Below are 15,523 nucleotides of genomic sequence, written 5' to 3' on the forward strand. Positions count from 1 at the left end.
GACAATATTCAGTCCATTAACCAGCTAAGGGCCTCTTTTATCAAGCCGCATGGCAATGCCGACGGAGCCTATTCAAAGTGAATGAGCTTTGTCAGCGTTACTGAACGGGAGCCGCTAGCGCAGTTTGAGAAAAGAGGACCTAAGTAAACAGATAGAGTTAGGTCAGCAAAATGCTTTTCTAACTATATGCGCTGCACTGAGCTGACCTGCCCAGGTCTGATGCTACTACTACCAGGGGCGTAGCCAGACTTCGGCGGGACGGGGGTCCATAGCCCGAGTTGAGGGGGCACATTTTAGCCCCCCCTGGCGCTGTCAACAACTTTGACCCCCCCCCTGCCGCCAACCCTCCCCCGCCATCACCTACCTTTGATGGCGGGGGACCCCAACCCCCGCCAGCCGAGGTCCTCTAATTCCAGCGCAAGGCTTCGTTCTGTTTCTGTGTCTGACGTCCTGCACTGGAAGAAGAGGACCTCGGCTGGCGGGGGTTGGGGTCCCCTGCCAGCAAAGGTAGTGGATGGCGACTGGTTGGCGGTCGGCAGGTAGGTCCAGGGCCAAATCTACGGGGGCCCAGGCCCTCGTGGCCCCACGTAGCTATGCCACTGACTACTACTAATCATTTCTATAGCACTACTAGACACCTGCAGCACTGTACATATTATTTGCAGGTACTTTCTCTGCCCCTAGAGGGCTCACAATCTACATTTTTGTACCAGGGGTAATGGAGGGTTAAGAGACTTGCCCAAGGTCACAAGCAGCTGTGGTGGGAATTGAACCCAGGTAGCCAGGATCAAAGCCCGCTGTGCTAACCATTAGGCCACTCCTCCGACAGTTAACTGCCAGGTGAGTGCATATACCTGGATATTCAGTGCCGGAGCCCGGACACAGCCCGGTGTTGAATGCACGGTCAGTTCTTTCTGCAACAGTCAGTGGCTTAAAAAACATTGACCACAGTGGGTTGAATAATACCCCCTAAGGGTCTAGGTCAATGGCATTCACTCCCAGTCCTGGAGGGTCAGCAATGTGGGTCAGGCTTTCTGGATAACTAATATAATAATTCGCACCTCCAACGTTCTGAAGCTGACTCCGCGGCAGCGTGGCAGTGGAGCCGTGTAGTGTTCGTAGGGTTCATAATCGCACTCCAGATCACTGCCCCGCCCTCGAGGGAACTCTGTGGTTTCGCTTCTGTTTCTGCAGTTCCTGTGGTCCCGCCCTTCTGCAAACAGGAAATGAGGGCGGGACCAGAGGAACAGCTGAAACAAGCGGTGTCTGTACTTGCTGCACTTCAGTGTTGCCGGACGAGCAGGAGGTAAAAGTTTTTAAACAGCAGCTGCCACGTACGAAGGGCTGGGGCACCCGCACACGTCCTCCTTGCTGTCGGAGGCCACAGAGTCAGAGGGAGGGAGGCGCTGGCCGGTGGAAATGGGAGGAGGGGGGCGCGGACATCGGAGGAGAGGGGGGGCCCGGATAGAGGGGGTCCTGAGACAAGAGAGGGGGGAGGGGGTGCTACAATGACAGGGGGGAGGGGGGTCCTGAGACAAAAGGGGGGGTCCTGAGATGAGGGGGGAGGGGGGAGAACATTAATGGCAGGTCATTACCTTGCTAGCCCTTCATTTCAATGAGAAACGGGCTTTTTTTACTAGTCTCTAATGAATCGCTAATCATTTGTTGCTATCGTCTCTATCACAACAACTGATTTTGCCCTGATTAAGCGCGCTCTTTTACTAAGGCACGTAGTACGCACGTCAAAGGGTGCGCCCTGGGTGGTAATTCCATTTTTGACGTTCGTCCAAAACAGGCGGCAGAAATTTTCTACCGCATGGTGCTTACCCGGCGGTAATCGGCAGTGTACGCGTACTGACGATTACCGCCCCGTTAACATGTGAGACCTTACCACTAAGTCAACGGATGGCAGGAAGGTCTCATAGCCCAAAAAAGGACGTGTGCTGGTTTTAATTTTGCAGCACATCCATTTTTGGTCACACAAAAAAAGGCTTTTTTTTGCAGGTGCGCTGAAAAATGGACCTGCACATGTCCAAAACATGCGCCTACACCAGTGAAAGGCCATTTTTCAGAGCGCCTTAATAAAAGGATCCCTCAGGTGGTGGCATTGCTAATTCAGATGATCCCAAAAAGACAAAAATGACATTATGTTTGCAAATATATGCAAATGTAATGTAAATTTTGTTCTGTTCTGCCTGCCACCGGGGATCTAATTAATCTGAGGACCTCTATCCATTAGGGAATACTTTTCTGTTTCCCAATTGCTACTTCTGGAGTGGAGGAGTGGCCTAATGATTAGTGTAGCAGTTTGTGGAACTGGGTTCAATTCCCGCTGCTGCCTGATGGTCAGCAGTGGGTTGAGATGCTGGGGAACCAGTTTCAAATCCCTTTGCAGCTCCATCTGACCCTGGGCAAGTCACTTAACCCTCCATTGCCCCAATTTGATTGTCTGCACATTTTGTCCATTAGATTGTAAGCTCCTTTGAGCAGGGACTGTCCTCTTTGTTAAACTGTACAGCGCTGCGTAACCCTAGTAGCGCTTTAGAAGTGTTAAGTAGTAGTAGGTACAACAGTGCTGCGTACGTCTTGTAGCGCTATAGAAATGATAAGTAGTAGTAGTAGTACTACTTAGACTGTGAGTCCACTAGAGACCTGTAAAATGGAACTATAAACCGCTTAGGTCTAAGCAGTATATGAATAATGAAATGAAATGGTATACTAGGTCTAGGGGGCATGCAATGAAGCTACAAAGTAATGAATTGGAAAAAATATTTCTTCACTCAACGTGTAATTAAACTCTGGAATTCACTGCCAGAGAATGTAGTAAAAGCAGTTAGCTTAGCAGGGTTTTAAAAAAGGTTTGGATATCTTCCTAAAAGAAAAGTCCATAAGCCATTATTAAAATGACTTGGGGAAAATCCACTGCTTATTTTAAGCAGCATGAAATCTGTTTTACTGTTTTGGGATCTTGCCAGGTACTTGTGACCTGGATTGGCCACTGCTGGAAACAGGATGCTGGACTTGACGGACCTTCGGTCTGTCCCAGTACGGCAATAGTTATGTACTTCTTCCTTTCTTTTACAAGTCTTTTCTAAATTGTACCCCAAAATTTTCCTATTTAATTTTTATCCACAAACCCCTACAAGGTGATTCACTCTAAGTGTCCCACGTTGAACTCCTGGTGTGTGAAGGACAGAGACTGTCTCCATTTAGCACTACCAAGATCAGCACTGCCTCGGCACTGTGGTCACACGTAATTATAGCGTGTAACCAGAACAGTGCATGAAAACACAGTCTGATGACAGTGTACACTGCACCCCTTTCACTGAGTGGGGGGGGGGGGGGGGCACACTGCGCCAATAAGGGTCTGATTCACCAAGCGAAATTGAAGCTGTTCAAACATCTTTTGAGCCTTTCAGAATACTGAAGACCCCCATCTCTTTAACAAGGCATAAAACAAAGATCAACAAATGTGAACTCCTATACATATATCTAGAACTGTCTTACAATATTTGCTTGTTAAACTACTATCATGTTCTATCAATATCATGGAGGAATGGCCTAGTGGTTAGGGTGGTGGACTTTGGTCCTGGGGAACTGAGTTTGATTCCCACTTTAGGCACAGGCAGCTCCTTGTGACTCTGGGCAAGTCACTTAACCCTCCAATGCCCCAGGTACAAATAAGTACCTAAGCCACATTGAGCCTGCCATGAGTGGGAAAGCGCAGGGTACAAATGTAACAAAAATAAAATAGATACTATTGGAGATTCTACATGGAATGTTGCTACTATTGGAGATTCTACATGGAATGTTGGTACTACTGGAGATTCTACATGGAATGTTGCTATTCCACTAGCAACATTCCATGTACAAGGCTGCGCAGGCTTCTGTTTCTGTGAGTCTGACGTCCTGCACGTACGTGCAGGACGTCAGACTCACAGAAGCAGAAGCCTGCGCGGCCACATTGGTGATCTGCAAGGGCCGACTTCTACATGGAATGTTGCTAGTGGAATAGCAACATTCCATGTAGAATCTCAAATAGTAGCAACAGTGGAGGAGTGGCCTAGTGGTTAGGGTGATGGACTTTGGTTCTGAGGAACTGAGTTCAATTCCCACTTCAGGCACAGGCAGCTCCTTGTGACTCTGGGCAAGTCACTTAACCCTCCATTGCCCCATGTAAGCCGCATTGAGCCTGCCATGAGTGGGAAAGCGCAGGGTACAAATGTAACAAAAATAAAATAGATACTATTGGAGATTCTACATGGAATGTTGCTACTATTGGAGATTCTACATGGAATGTTGGTACTACTGGAGATTCTACATGGAATGTTGCTATTCCACTAGCAACATTCCATGTACAAGGCTGCGCAGGCTTCTGTTTCTGTGAGTCTGACGTCCTGCACGTACGTGCAGGACGTCAGACTCACAGAAGCAGAAGCCTGCGTGGCCACATTGGTGATCTGCAAGGGCCGACTTCTACATGGAATGTTGCTAGTGGAATAGCAACATTCCATGTAGAATCTCAAATAGTAGCAACAGTGGAGGAGTGGCCTAGTGGTTAGGGTGATGGACTTTGGTCCTGAGGAACTGAGTTCGATTCCCACTTCAGGCACAGGCAGCTCCTTGTGACTCTGGGCAAGTCACTTAACCCTCCATTGCCCCATGTAAGCCACATTGAACCTGCCATGAGTGGGAAAGCGCAGGGTACAAATGTAACAAAAAAAAATACCCAAGATCCTCCTGTAATACTAAATGTATATTTTCCTATGTATTTCCACCATTCATGATGCATTGTAAGCCACATTGAGCCTGCAAAGAAGTGGGATACAAATGCAACAAATAAAATAAAATAAAAAATAATATACTGATGTCCATCAAGAGGGAAGAAACTTCACTTTCCACATTTTAGCTGACGATTTATCTCCAGGCTGAGCTCTAGTGCAGGGACGTAGAACCTTTATATACAGAAGGTGGCACTGAATGTCGGTACCATCCCCAGCGGATCAGAACACGACATAATGTCGGAACGAGAAATGCACAGAGCTCCACAGCAGTGGCGTAGCTAAGGGTGGGCCTGGGTGGGCACAGGCCCAACCATTCTTGCCACAGGCCCACCCAGTCAGCAGCCCACGAGGTCCCCAAAACTCTTCAGTGGCAGCGCCTCACTACTCTCTCTCCCTCTTCTCCACTCCTGACCTGGCATATGCCCGTTTCTCTCTGAAACCCCCCTCCCGGCTGGCGGCAATTCCTATAGGCATCCTGCGCCGGCCCCGCACGCTTCTCTCTATCATGTCCTGCCCTCAGTGATGTCACTTCTTGTTTCTTTGGCGGGGACATGGTAGAGAGAAGCCTGCGGGGCCAGCGCAGGTTACCTATATGAATTGCGATGGGCAATGGCTCTGAGGTTGGACCAGGGGAGGGGGTTCAGAGAGAAACGGGCAGCTGTCGGGTCATACTATATTGTATGTGTGTACAGGGATGGGGGTGGGAAGGGCCCGCCCAGGTTAACTCTGGGCCCACCCAAAATGACAGGTCTGCCTACGCTCCTGCAGTCCACAGACCTATCACAAATAAAAAAGTAGAAATTTATCTAAGAATGATGAAAACAACTGCTATTCTGAAGACATTTCTACAACAATGAATTAGGCAAATCGAACTGAAGCCCCAACCTACTACGTCCACGAGAGACCTCCAGAATCTCTAGCTGCACCTATCGATTTCGACCCGACAACCGTCAACCTACTCCTTCCTTATCTTGCAACCACCCCATTGTACCTTCAACGTTCCATATAAGCCACATTGAACCTACCAATTGGTGGGACACAAATATAATAAATTAATTAATTAACATTGCAAAAAAAAAAAAAAAAAACCCAGTATTTAAGATCACTAAAAACTCTGGTTGATGACGTTTTCTGGGTATACTTCCCATGGTCTTGGGACAGGGCTGCAGGTTGCTCATACCTGCTGTAATCAATGACCTTGAAAGATACCACTGATTGACTATAATCAATGGACTTTTGCTCCACTGGATCTCCCTTTCTGGAGTTCTTATTCTGTATTTATCTGTGGCCTATGTGTCTGAAAGAAAGTTAAAATACAAATGCAATGGTCAAGATGTGTTCACTGATGTCATCAGATAAATAGCTGAGAAAGTGATTGTTCTATGTGCTGGCAAGAAGAGCGGCTGAAGGAACACAGATTGAGCTTCTCACTCCATTCTCCCCCTGCAGTAAGAGGAATGTGTACAAAAGTAATTTTAACAAGTTAACTGGAAGACACAGGGTTGCCATGCACAGACAACCCAGAGGGCTGTTACACATACCTTCCTTATCCTGGTGTCTATTTGCTGGTACAAAAAACTGGCAAGGTGACAGTAAACGGATAAGTTACTGGAAGCTTAGGCTGTTTCCTTGCACACAAAACCTTTTCTAAAGTACAGCATTCCCAGACACATCATCAGTAGACTTAACGAGCCAGTAAAAAGCAAACATTTTTCAAGCAGAGGGGGGCTGAGAAGGGAAGGGGAATAAAGGAGTGAAAAGGGAAGAGATTATAAGAAGACAGCCAAGAGAGACCCCCCCCCCTCCCTTTCAACTTGAGCTCCTGCTGTCAGTGGCAGCTGCATTTGGAAGGGCACCTTCTATCAGGGATGCCCTCGGGTTTTGGTAGCAGGGGGCATGTTCTTTCCAATATTTCCTTGGAAATGTTTGGCTACTAAATTTTTATTTTTGGAACCTGGGCAACTGGAATCGTTTCTACAAGTGAAAAATGCTTAAAAGTGAAAAATCAAGATAATTATTCTGTTATACATTTAATTTGTACGCAGGGAGTTAATGAGTAGAGAGAATAGACCTGTGGGGGTCTGTGGAGGAGTTGCCTAGTGCAGCAGGCTTTTATCCTGGGGAGCTGGGTTCAATTCCCACCGCAGCCCCTTGTGACTCTGGGTAAGTCACTTAACCCTCCATTACCCAGGTACAAATAAGGACCTGTATAGACAATGTAAACCCCTTTGAATGTAGTTGCAAAAAACACAGAAAGGCTGTATATCAAGTCCCATCCCTTTTCCCTCTCTCTAGATGTGGCCTTGAAGACTGGAACTATTTCTGTACTGTTTGTGTTTTTACTTCTTTGTTTTATTGATCTGGTGTTACTTTATTTTATGTATAGTATATGTTTAACATTTAATAAAACTTTTAATGCTATCTAATAAAATATATGTCTAGGTGAAATATAAAACAATACTAGTTATAAGGAGAAGAGAACACCATTTTCAGAAAGGAAAGAAGCAGGCCAAACCGACTTACATAACAACATAAACGTTGCCATACTGGCACAGACTGAAGGTCCATCAAGCTCACTATCCTGTTTCCAACAGTGGCCAATCCAGGTCACAAGTATCTGGCAAGATCCCAGAACAGTACAATACATTTTATGCTGGTTATCCTAGAAATATGCAGTGGATTTTCCCCAAATCTATCATAATAATGGCTTATAGACTTTTCCATTAGGAAGATATCCACACCTTTTTTAAACCCCGCTAAGCTAACACTATAAAAACCAACAACATAAGTACATAAGTAATGCCATACTGGGAAAAGACCAAGGGTCCATCGAGCCCAGCATCTTGTCCACGACAGCGGCCAATCCAGGCCAAGGGCACCTGGCAAGCTTCCCAAACGTACAAACATTCTATACATGTTATTCCTGGGATTTTGGATTTTTCCAAGTCCATTTAGTAGCGGTTTATGGACTTGTCCTTTAGGAAACCGTCCAACCCCTTTTTAAACTCTGCTAAGCTAACCGCCTTCACCACATTTTCCGGCAATGAATTCCAGAGTTTAATTACACATTGGGTGAAGAAAAATGTTCTCCGATTTGTTTTAAATTTACTACACTGTAGTTTAATTGCATGCCCCCTTGTCCTAGTATTTTTGGAAAGCGTGAACAGACGCTTCACATCCACCTGTTCCACTCCACTCATTATTTTATATACCTCTATCATGTCTCCCCTCAGCCGTCTCTTCTCCAACCTGAATAGCCCTAGCCTCCTTAGTCTTTCTTCATAGGAAAGTCGTCCCATCCCCGCTATCATTTTAGTCGCCCTTTGCTGCACCTTTTCCAATTCTATTATATCTTTCTTGAGATGCGGCGACCAGAATTGAACACAATACTCAAGGTGCGGTTGCACCATGGAGCGATACAATGGCATTATAACATCCTCACATCTGTTTTCCATACCTTTCCTAATAATACCCAACATTCTATTCACTTTCCTAGCCGCAGCAGCACACTGAGCAGAAGGTTTCAATGTATTATTGACGACGACACCCAGATCCCTTTCTTGGTCCATAACTCCTAACGTGGAACCTTGCATGACGTAGCTATAATTCGGGTTCTTTTTTCCCACATGCATCACTTTGCACTTGCTCACATTAAACGTCATCTGCCATTTAGCCGCCCAGTCTCCCAGTCTCGTAAGGTCCTTCTGTAATTTTTCACAATCCTGTCGCGAGTTAACGACTTTGAATAACTTTGTGTCATCAGCAAATTTAATTACCTCGCTAGTTACTCCCATCTCTAAATCATTTATAAATATATTAAAAAGCAGCGGTCCTAGCACAGACCCCTGAGGAACCCCACTAACAACAGAAGAGAGGGTCAAAGTACACACAACAATGGGAGTACAAGAAAGCACCAAGGGCCATTCAGACAGGGGATAGTCGAGTCCTTTATTAATTGACCCGACATGGGCCGTGTTTCGACACCAAACGCCTGTGTCAGGAGTTAATAAGATAAGTCCTATACTTTAAAGACTGTATCAAAATTTTAGGATGTGGGAGAAGATCCGCCAGAAAAGCGGAGAACTCAAACACCCCACGTTAAAGACAATGTTACAGAAAAAGTGGGAGAGCGACCAAGGATGCCAGAAACTGGAGGATGTTGAATGATAAACAGTTTTATTAATAAATTTGAAGACTCGACACGTCGTGTTTCGGCCGTCAGGCCTGCATCAGGAGTCTATAAAAACATACATTTATATAAAAAAATGGAAACAACAAAATATAATACACACAAAAAATATATATATATATATAAGACAATAGATTTGTAAATTTATTAATAAAACTGTTTATCATTCAACATCCTCCAGTTTCTGGCATCCTTGGTCGCTCTCCCACTTTTTCTGTAACATCAAAATTTTAGGATGCCAGTTTGCGATTACGCATTTTGATCCCTTTTGATGACATCTTTTGAATCAGCCTCTGTCCCTTGACCATATCAGCTGTGAACCTTTATACCCCTCCCCCCCCATATCCAGTGCTATTTAACCGGTCAGAGTGGAGGAGTGGCCTAGTGGTTAGAGCACCTGTCTTGCAATCCAGAGGTGGCCGGTTCAAATCCCACTTCTTGGGCAAGTCACTTAACCCTCCATCGCCTCAGGTACAAACTTAGATTGTGAGCCCTCCTGGGACAGAGAAATATCCAGAGTACCTGAATGTAACTCACCTTGAGCTACTACTGAAAAAGGTGTGAGCAAAATCTAAATAAATATTAAATATTTGAGATTCTACATAGAATGTTAATGTTGCTATTCCACTAGCAACATTCCATGTAGAAGCCTGCCCTTGCAGGTCAGCAACCCGCGCAGGCTTCTGTTTCTGTGAGTCTGACGTCCTGCACATACGTGCAGGACGTCAGACTCACAGAAACAGAAGCCTGCGCGTCCACGTTGCTGATCTGCAAGGGCAGGCTTCTACATGGAATGTTGCTAGTGGAAGAGTAGCCTAGTGGTTAGTGCAGTGGAACATGGAATGTTGCTACTATTGGAGATTCTACACGGAATGTTGCCAGTGGAGGAGTGGCCTAGTGGTTAGAGCACCGGTCTTGCGATCCAGAGGTGGCCGGTTCAAATCCCACTGCTGCTCCTTGTGATCTTGGGCAAGTCACTTAACCCTCCATTGCCTCAGGTACAAACTTAGATTGTGAGCCCTCCTGGGACAGAGAAATATCCAGAGTACCTGAATGTAACTCACCTTGAGCTGCTACTGAAAAAGGTGTGAGCAAAATCTAAATAAATAACCAGCTATTTGCTGATATTCAGCAGGGGATAGCCAGTTATGTCCCATTGAACATCCCCAGTTAGTGGCTAGGAGTGCCATTTACAGAATTCCCCCCTCTCCTGACTCCCACCGCTGCGTTATTCATCTGTTGATGCTGATGCCAGCAGCTCAGAATGTTTGAAATGTGAAATCAATACTTCCTGTTTCTCGCCTTTTAAAAGTGCTGTGATGCTGGGGGCAGCAGTGGGAGTGGAATTACCAAGATCCCACCACTGTGTCAAAGATTAATGGGGGGCCCGACAGTGGAGCTGGGGTTGGAAGGAGGCTGATGCTGGCAGATGTTGGAGGGTGGGAGAGAGAAGGAAGAAGAGAGCGGATACATTGGTGGGGGGAAGCAAGGTCAGATATGGTGAAGGTGGTGAAGGAGGGGCAGAGAGATGGATGCTGGGGTAAAGAGAAGGAAAGACAGGGGCTTCTCTGCACATATTTTCCTGTTGTTGTTACTATTATTTTGCAAATTATCTCATTCCATCTTTTCTTCCCCCTGTCTATGTGCCAGTAACTTTGGCAACACATGTAAAATTGTCATGCCAATAAGGTTATCTGAATCTGACCGGGGGGGGGGGGGGGGGGGGGGGTCAATGAAATTGGAGAAGGAAGCCAACAGGAGTGTGTGTGTGTGTGTGGGGGGGGGGGGGGTTCTAGGGAAAAGGAGGAAGAGAAAAGAGGGTGGATACTGGGGACATAGGAATGTGGGAGTGCAGGGATTCAGAATTAGGTGGAGAATGGGATGGGGTGGGGGAGAGGGAGAGAGACCAGAAGGCCAGACTAAAATTGGTTGAGTATTGGTTGGGAGCAGAAACGGGCACTCGGAGGTAGGGTTACCATATGACTACAGAAAAACGGAGGACAGATTGAGCCAGTCTAGGTTTTACTTCTATTGTTTTCAATGGAAGCAAAACCCGGACTGGATCAATGTGTCCTCCTTTTTCTGGAGCCATATGGTAACCCTACGGCCGGGGGCTGAGTGGAATTGTGAATGAGGACTTGAGTAAGATGGAAGAGTTGGGACTTAAGGATTAGGTAGGGGAGAGCCGAGGGCTTAGAAACTGAGCAGGAATTAGGAGGACAGTTTAACTAGGTGATTGGGCCAGAGGTAAGAGACTGAGGGTAGAAAGATGCTCTGAAGGAGGGGTTGGAGAGCACTTTATAAATGACCTAGAGATGGGAGTAACTAGTGAGGTAATTAAATTTGCTGATGACACAAAGTTATTCAAAGTTGTTAAATCGCGGGAGGATTGTGAAAAATTACAAGAGGACCTTACGAGACTGGGAGACTGGGCATTCAAATGGCAGATGACGTTTAATGTGAGCAAGTGCAAAGTGATGCATGTGGGAAAGAGGAACCCGAATTATAGCTGCATCATGCAAGGTTCCACGTTAGGAGTCACGGACCAAGAAAGGGATCTGGGTGTCGTCGTTGATGATACTACTACTACTACTATTTAACATTTCTAGAGCGCTACTAGGGTTACGCAGCGCTGTACAAATTAATAAAAAGGACAGTCCCTGCTCAAAGGAGCTTACAATCTAATGGGCGAAATGTCAAGTTGGGGTAGTCTAGGTTTCCTGAATAGGGGTATGGTGGTTAGGTGCTGAAGGCGACATTGAAGAGGTGGGCTTTGAGCAAGGCTTTGAAGATGGGCAGGGAGGGGGCTTGGCGTATGGGCTCAGGGAGTTTATTCCAGGCGTGGGGTGAGGCGAGGCAGAAAGGGCGGAGCCTTGGGTTGGCGGTGGTGGAGAAGGGTACTGAAAGGAGGGATTTGACCTGTGAGCGGAGGTTGTGGGTAGGAACGTAAGGGGAGATGAGGGAAGAGAGGTAAGGAGGGGCTGCAGATCGGGTGCATTTGTAGGTTAATAGGAGAAGCTTGAATTGTATGCGGTATCTGATCGGGAGCCAGTGAAGCGACTTGAGGAGACAGGTGATATGAGTATATCGGTCCAGGCGGAAGATAAGCCTTGAAGCAGCGTTCTGAACTGACTGAAGGGGGGATAGATGGCAAAGTGGGAGGTCAGTGAGGAGAAGGTTGCAGTAGTCAAGGCGAGAGGTGATGAGAGAGTGGATGAGAGTTCGGGTAGTGTGCTCAGAGAGGAAAGGGGAATTTTGCTAAGAAGCGACAGGTGTTGGCTATCTGCTGGATATGCGCAGAGAAGGCGAGGGAGGAGTCGAAGATGACTCCAAGGTTGTGGGCAGATGAGACTGGGACGATGAGGGTGTTATCAACTGAGATAGAGAATGGAGGGAGAGGAGAAGTGGGTTTGGGAGGGAAGACAATAAGCTCGGTCTTGGCCATGTTCAGTTTCAAGTGGCGATTGGACATCCAGGCAGCAATGTCGGATAAGCAAGCCGATACCTTGGCCTGGGTTTCTGCAGTGAAGTCAGGTGTGGAGAGATAAAGCTGGGTGTCATCAGCATAAAGATGATATTGGAAACCATGAGATGAGATTAGGGAATCCAGGGAAGAGGTGTAGATTGAAAAAAGAAGGGGTCCAAGGACAGATCCCTGAGGAACTCCGACAGAGAGCGGGATGGGGGTGGAGGAAGAGCCATGCGAATGTACTCTGAAGGTGCGGTGGGAGAGATAAGAGGAGAACCAGGAGAGGACAGAGCCCTGGAACCCAAATGAGGACAGTGTGGCGAGAAGTAAGTTGTGATTGACAGTGTCAAAGGCGGCGGATAGGTTGAGAAGGATGAGAATGGAGTAGTGACCTTTGGATCTGGCAAGGAACAGGTCATTGCAGACTTTAGATAGTGCCATTTCTGTTGAGTGTAGGGGGCGAAAGCCGGATTGAAGCGGATCGAGGATGGCATGAGAGGAGAGAAAATCAAGGCAACGGCTGTGAACGGCGCGTTCAAGTATCTTGGAGAGGAAGGGTAGGAGGAAAATGGGGCGGTAGTTGGAGGGACAGGTAGGGTCAAGTGATGGTTTTTTGAGGAGTGGTGTGACTACAGGGACAGTTGCAGTGGAGAGAGAGAGGTTGAGGATATGACAGATGGGGGGGGTGACAGTAGGAGAGATGGTGTTATGTAAGTTGGTGGGGATGGGAAGGGGATGGGGATGATACGTTGAAACCTTCCGCTCAGTGTGCTGCTGCGGCTAAGAAAGCAAATAGAATGTTAGGTATTATTAGGAAAGGAATGGAAAACAAAAATGAGGATGTTATAATGCCTTTGTATCGCTCCATGGTGCGACCGCACCTCAAATATTGTGTTCAATTCTGGTCGCCGCATCTCAAAAAAGATATAGTGAAATTAGAAAAGGTGCAGAGAAGGGCGACGAAAATGATAAAGGGGATGGGACAACTTCCCTACGAGGAAAGGCTGAAGCGGCTAGGGCTCTTCAGCTTGGAGAAAAGGCGGCTGAGGGGAGATATGATAGAGGTCTATAAAATAATGAGTGGAGCTGAACGGGTAGATGTGAAGTGTCTGGTTACACTTTCCAAAAATACTAGGACTAGGGGGCATGCGATGAAGCTACAATGTAGTAAATTTAAAACGAATCGGAGAAAAGCTGGATTTCATTTTACAACCTGACAAATGCAAACTCTCTTCCTATTGGCTGTGGCTGGTGGACTCGCTGGAGCATAATAGGGCCTCGGGAGGCCAATAAAGTGCTCATTTATGGAGGAGGAGGGGGAGGAGCTGTAGGACTTAAATGTGAAATACTTTTAGACCAAAAAATGGGTACCCCAGTTTCCTTCCAGTGTGGCTCTATCCCTATAGGATGACATCTGTGCGGTTCACACCCAAGATGGAAGCAAAAAAGCAAAGTTGGCTCAAGGCACCAGAACCCCTTGAACTGGCCCTGAGTAGAGTGAAATGCTGGAATGATATTTATAATATAAATTCATAAATTAAATACAAAAGATGGAAGACAGAACTGAAAAAAATCCAAGGCTAGGGACAGTACATTAGCATCAATAACAAGAAGCCTTTTGCTAACACTATACACAATTGTATTTATCAAAAAGGACCTCAGTAAATCTTCTATTAGTGAAAGTAACGCTACAGAGTCACCATCAATCACTGGCCTGAAGACCTCCCAGAAAAACTTTATTCTCAAAAATGGAAATCCCAGACTTATCTTATATGCAGTCCACGTCTTAACAACTGTCCTTTCTTTCTCTGCCTGACTGTGGCCCAAAACAGTGGGGAACGTTTGGGATTTCCATTTTTGAGAACAAAGTGATTGATGGTGACTCTTTGTAGCTTTACTTTCACTAATAGAAGATTTTCTGAGGCCTTTTCTGAGAAATTGAATTCTGCATAGTTTTCAGCTAAATGTTCCTCGTTATTTATGATGGAAGACTGAACTGCCCTTTCTTTCTGCAAGGATAGATCTCAGCTGCTAGCCACAAAGCACATGTCAGATACCACACCTTATGCAGAGCAGGATAAGTACAGAAGTATTGCCATACTGGGACAGACTGACGGTCCACCAAGCCCAGCATCCTGCTTCCAACAGTGGCCAATTCTGGTCACAAGTACCTGGCAAAATCCCAAAATAGTACAATACACTTTATTCTGCTTATCCTAGAAATAAGCAGTGGATTTTCCCCAAGTCCATTTTAATAACGGTCTACGAACTTTTCCTTTAGGAAGCTATCCAAACCCTTTTTAAACCCCGCTAAGCTAACCACCTTTACCATATTCTCTGGCAACGAATTCCAGAGTTTAATTACACATTGAGTGAAGAAACATTTTCTCCGATTCGTTTTAAATTTACTACTTTGTAGCTTCATTGCGTGCGCCCTAGTCCTAGTATTTTTGGAAAGAGTAAACAAGCGATTCACATTACCCCACCACCACTAACCTGCTGTACCAACCCCAGATCCAGCACCATGCCTGTAAACTCATCTAGAAACTGTCTCTCTTAAAGCACCTGCCAGATGTTACCCCTGTTTCATGAGCACTGAGGGTTTCTATTAGGGCTGTACCATATATTCGTATGCGATTCAATTCGGCCCCAAATACATTATTCGTATTCGGCCAAATAGTGATTTAAATTCAAATACGAATAATCCAAGGCTCTACTGTGCTAAATTGTACTGAAATAAACATTTCATCTCTGATTTCATGTTGCTTCTTTTATTATTCGTTACGTTAAAGCTCAATGCCTATTATTCGTATTTGGCTGAATACGATATTTGGTTCAGCTCTAGTTTCTATGTGTGTGAAAGAAGAGAGAGATATACCACCAATCTCCAATGCTGAATCAGTGGCATATCAAGAGCAGGGCAGTGGGGGCGCCTGCCCCCTCTGACATCAACTTCCTGTTTTGAGGCAGGGGATCGGCAGAGCTGAAAGCCACACAACTACTCAGAGCACCTCCTTTCTTGGAGGAGGAGGAGGAGGGCGTGCGGGGGGGGGGGGGGGGAGGGGATGTGCCTGGAGGAGA

At 46.2% G+C, this 15,523-nt stretch overlaps 1 protein-coding gene across 2 annotated transcripts in view; it reads right to left on the bottom strand.

The window, feature by feature from the left end:
- The window catches only part of LOC115471738 (phosphatidylinositol 3-kinase regulatory subunit gamma), a 614,503-nt gene that overhangs the window by 273,360 nt on the left and 325,620 nt on the right, over positions 1-15,523 (bottom strand). The gene's annotated exons all lie outside the window — the stretch shown is intronic.

The sequence above is a fragment of the Microcaecilia unicolor genome, chromosome 6 (genome assembly GCF_901765095.1).
Source record: "Microcaecilia unicolor chromosome 6, aMicUni1.1, whole genome shotgun sequence".
Taxonomy (NCBI): domain Eukaryota; kingdom Metazoa; phylum Chordata; class Amphibia; order Gymnophiona; family Siphonopidae; genus Microcaecilia; species Microcaecilia unicolor.